Below are 5,027 nucleotides of genomic sequence, written 5' to 3' on the forward strand. Positions count from 1 at the left end.
TAAATAACACGAATTTATAGCAAAACCTCTTAAGTTTCTTTTCTGTTTTCGATTTGAGCTAACTCCAACAGGAAGTCAAGTTTTTTAAGTTGTTAAAATTGAAAGGAAGAGTCACACAATAAATACACTTGTGCATTTTTTCACCTTCACCTTAGACCAATTCAGAGCTATAAGCCATGTGATTGAAGATTAAATTATGGTGTCTCTAGTTTTTGGTTCTCTTTTGTTTACGTATTTATTTTTCACAAATTATAAATCCGGGAGCAATAGAACGAATAACAAGGGGTGGGAAAATAATCGAGGTCGTTGTCCTTGAGTTATCGTTAACCAGGAAAGAAGAGTCGATTATGGTTCCAATAACAAAACCGTCCAATCAAAAGCACAAGGAGAAAAAATAGTAGAATTAGAGATTTATGTGTCCCTTTCTAGACAATAATCATCTTTATCTTCGTAAAGAAATTGATTAAAATAACTCCGAATAATTTTATTAAGCCTTCCACAACCAATTGAATCATTGGAAAAGTGAGTAGATAGCATAGTGTAAAGGGTCTTATATGTCTATTATGCTCCTGAATTCTAACTTTTTTTGTCTTTTTATTTCTTAAATGTATTCTAGTCCTCATTCCAAAAGGAATATTTCTCTGAAAGCAGCGGTATAATAGCAGCCGAAACTTAGGATAAAACTTGTTAGTTTTTAATATCTAATAATAATAGCGAAGAATGTATTAGAAGTTAATTAATAATTTTACTAAGGTGATTTTTATGCCTTTTATCAAGACAACAAAGTTAGTCATTATATTTTTCTACTCTGTATTTTACTGAGATTTCTGATTTAATGAAATATTCAAAATAAGTAGGTGCTATTCGATCTTGAGATTTTTCAGCTAATTCACTATAACATCTGCTTACAACTAATAACAAATGCTGATTTATATGAGATGTAAACATAACCTATATGTGCATGCACTCTTACTGGTTCCTTTTATGTATTTGATCGTTATTGTTTCCTTCTTGGCTGAACAAACAAATCTCCCCTTGAGTATCACGTTAAATTCGTTAAGGCAGCTCTGAGATACAAAATTCGAAGTTCTTACCCGCGTAATTTTCATTGGGTGAGCGGTTTGGCGACTAGCATGAAGAATCTGCAAACTTTCATATACTGTGCTGTCTACTAACTACTCAACTTTCTTTATACTGTTTACTTACTCTTCAACTTTCTGTAGACTATACTGTCCTCTCACTACTTAATTTTCTTTACACTATATTATTTACTCACTATACTGTCTACTCACTATTCAAACTTTCTTTATACTATGCTGTCTACTAACTACTCAACTTTCTTTATACTCTTTACTCACTTTTCAACTTTCTACAGATTATACTGTCTACTTTAACTTTCTTTACACTATATTATCTACTCATTATTCAACTGTCTTTAGATTATACTGTTTACTCACTATTTAACTTTTTCCAGACATTCTGTTATTAAACGTGTTTTCCCCATTATTTGAATCATGAAAAGAACATACAATTTTAGCTCACATATGCAGGCTCGCAGACAATTTTGAGCCCCAGGACAGAACAATCAATGTCACCCTAGAACTGGACTGTTGACTGTTATGACACTTTTTTATTCTATTAATAACAACTGGAAACAGATAATTATTTTTGTTGTTGTAAGTCTTAATTTAGAGAAAAGAATGAATCAGTTCGAGCTCCTGGTCTGTTGCCCTCTTTACTCCTCCTTTCCTGTCGGTGGGCCTGTGCGTATGTTCTGGCAGTGTCTACTTTTATATGTTTATAATGATTGGATAAGATGGTTAAATACTGTTGAAAAAAAATTATCAACGTCTTTAGTGGTGATATAAACTTCATTTATTTTAACTAAATAACTCAAAACTTTACAAGGATGACTGACGAATAAATTGTTAAGCAATTCGTTTGTTTGTTTTTAAGCAAAACGCTACACAATAGGCTATCCGTGTTGTGCCCACTACAGGTATCGAAAGCCGGTTTTTAGCGTTATAAGCCTTCAGACTTACCACTGAGCCACTGGTGGCTTAACCAATCCGATCTTTTTCTATGAATATTTTTGCACTGAAGAAGAGTCTTTGTTTTGTTCCGTGCCAGTTTTGCAAATTCACAAGGAATAACTTATTAGTTTAATAACAGCCTCGCCAGCTCGCCTTTATTACTATTGAACATATTTTTTGAGATTAATTTCACAGGTAAGAAACAGATAATATAAAGATATTTTCGTGCAGGTGTTCTGCCTGAAGTTATGACATTCTTGTATTTGTAAACCACATGTCAAAAGGTTGTAAACATGAAATTTTTCTTCTACTTACATACGCCCCCCCCCTCCCCCACTGGCATAGCGGCATGTCTGCGGACTTACAACGCTAGAAACTGGATTTTGTTACCCGTGGTGGACAGAGCAATGATAGTTCATTGAGTAGCTTGGTCCATCTCTCTTTGAATTTTTGTCTAAATTTGGTCGGTAAATGAGACTTTTTTCCTCTTTTTTGCGCTGACGTAAAAGTCTCTCTCCAATCCCAGCAACCAATTTGAACTTACACTTTGAATAAGTCAACCAATAAGTTAAGAGCTTAAACACAATAACTGTGAAAGAAAAAGGTTTAATTTGTTCTTCTATGTTTGTTTTTCTCCTTTGCTGCCCCCAATAGCTCAGCGGTAATTCTGCGGACTTATAACGCCAAAAATCGGGTTTCGATACCAGTAGTAGGCACGGCAGAGATAGCACATTGTGTAGCATTGCGATTAACTACAAACAATAAACTAAATTCTCCATTGTTCTCCGAGTTAAATTATTCTCTGTGGGAGTGGTTCTCAAACGTTTCAGGCTCGCGTACCGCTTTTTGTTAAATTTTTTTAAAATTACAAACCCAGGCCTAATTTTTCAAAAAAAGATATAAAACCCAGTAACAAAAATTCATATTTTTAACACTTACCTATTAATGCGAAGGATGCGATTGTTTTTCTGACATGATTAAAGAATATGTGGTACCATTTTTGTCAATGTTAAGGGAAGAAAATACTGGCGAGTCTATTCAAGTAGAGGGTGAGTCTATAAGTGAGGAGAGTAGTGTGTGGAAAGCTCAGATAGGGCTTATTACAAATTTTATGAATTTTTATATTAATTGTGTCGTGTACCACCGACATTAGCTCCACGCACCACCAGTTTTTTCTGTTAAAAGAAAATACATTTTCAAATTTATTTTGACGTGATACTATTGTGGTGGTTTTTTTAGAGTAAAAGTGTAATGTATTACTGTAGATAGTCCAATTTTGTTTATCATAAGAAAAACGAACACAAGTGCGACCCATAATTTGTTTAAATATTTTTGCGTCCAGTAGATGGCAGCATGAACGTCTAAAAATAGATTGGAATATAAACAGAATGGGTAAGTTGGTAAACATGGTGTGTGAATAATGTAAAAGGGATTTTATGTAAACAAATCAGAATTACCCACCATTTCATATTTTTCACTAACGAACAATATATTTGTAAAATTAAAATTCTCATAATCTTTAGAGAAAAGAAATGGACTATTGATTATTAGATTAATAATATTTTTATTGGTGTTTCGCCCCCACCTCCCAGTGATTCAGCGGTAAGTTTGCAGGCTTAAAATGCTAAAAATCGGGTTTCGATACTCGTGGTGGGCAGAGCACAGATAGCTCACTGTGTAGCTTCGCGCTTAACAACAACCAAACCAATAATAGTTTTTCTTCCATGGTCGTCTTCTCCATCTTGAGGGAATAAAAGGAAATTTGTTGCCTTCCAACTTACAAAGGCATACCCGAATCCCGATAGTTTATTTGTTTGTTTAAGAGCAAAGCCACATTGGGCTATCTACTGTGTCTACCACGGAGAATCGAACCTCGAACTTTAGCTTTGTGTTGCATAAACGTTCCACTGTCTCACCGGGAAACATCTCGATGGTAAGATACTTAACTGAACTTTTGCCTTTCAGTGAATCAACGGCAAGTCTCGAGGCTTATAACACTAAAAATCGGGTTTCGATACTCGCAGTGAGCAGAGCTAAAAATTTCATTTTGTAGCTTTGTACTTAACAATTAACATAATTGAACTTTCATAGGTCTTGATATAGGAATTATGTAATATGTTTTCACACTTATATTTTTTATTAAATAATTATATTTATACCCAATTTTAAGTCTAAATCATAAACATAAGATTTAGAACATACAAAGCTATTAGAAATACGAAAGTAAACCTAAACATTCTTTTGGTGCGTTTTGAGATGTTTTAAAGTACCCTGACTTGGAGGTTCTAAAAAAAAACAACAAGCTGAAATATATGAATATTTTTATACACTAACGTCTAAATAAGTTAGATTCAACCCGTTTAGAATCCCACTTTAACTGTCAACATTTTTTATCACGCACGTGTTCTTGTTGATAAGAGGAGACAGGGTAAACACTAAATTCTGATTTAATTATCTTTATAATTTTTTCTTCTTATCTAGATGCACAGAAAAAAAAAGTTTCTGGTATTATCCCCCCCCCCTCCCTTGTAACAAGGTTAAACTCTGGAGAAATTTTTATCTCCGTAAAATAGGGTTATTTTTAAGCGCACAAAATTTTAAAACAGCGTTGCTGCTGTCACATCGGGTGTTATCAATTGTCACACATTGATAGTGATGGTGTGTGTAAGAATACACCACCCGCGAAAACAACAACAAACAGAAACACGAACACACACATATAATACATTAACGAAAGTATTTTTCTCTCAATTGTAGAAGAAGCATGAAGTAACTTCACCTTATCTTTCGTACATCTATATAACAGTATACAAGAAAGTCACTAAAAATTAGTTTTGAGAAAATATTTCTTATATCACGTCAAATAAGTTAAAGTAACAAATTACCATTTCTTTATTATATTAAACTATAAAAATTTCGCGCGAAGCTACACGAGGGCTATCTGCGCTAGCCGTTCCTAATTTAGCAGTGTAAGACTAGAGGGAAGGCAGCTAG

General features: G+C 33.8%; 1 protein-coding gene and 1 long non-coding RNA gene across 2 annotated transcripts in view; one reads left to right on the forward strand and one right to left on the reverse strand.

Annotated features, from left to right (window-relative positions):
- The window catches only part of LOC111085531, a 5,780-nt gene extending 2,779 nt beyond the window's left edge, over positions 1–3,001 (forward strand). Inside the window, exons 2-3 of the long non-coding RNA XR_002610353.1 lie at positions 939–940; positions 2,931–3,001. This is a non-coding gene — a long non-coding RNA (uncharacterized LOC111085531). The remainder of the gene's footprint in view (positions 1–938; positions 941–2,930) is intronic.
- LOC106458339 (aquaporin AQPAe.a-like) overlaps positions 1–5,027 on the reverse strand; it is a 17,026-nt gene that overhangs the window by 9,833 nt on the left and 2,166 nt on the right. The gene's annotated exons all lie outside the window — the stretch shown is intronic.

The sequence above is a fragment of the Limulus polyphemus genome, unplaced genomic scaffold (genome assembly GCF_000517525.1).
Source record: "Limulus polyphemus unplaced genomic scaffold, Limulus_polyphemus-2.1.2 Scaffold448, whole genome shotgun sequence".
Lineage (NCBI taxonomy): Eukaryota > Metazoa > Arthropoda > Merostomata > Xiphosura > Limulidae > Limulus > Limulus polyphemus.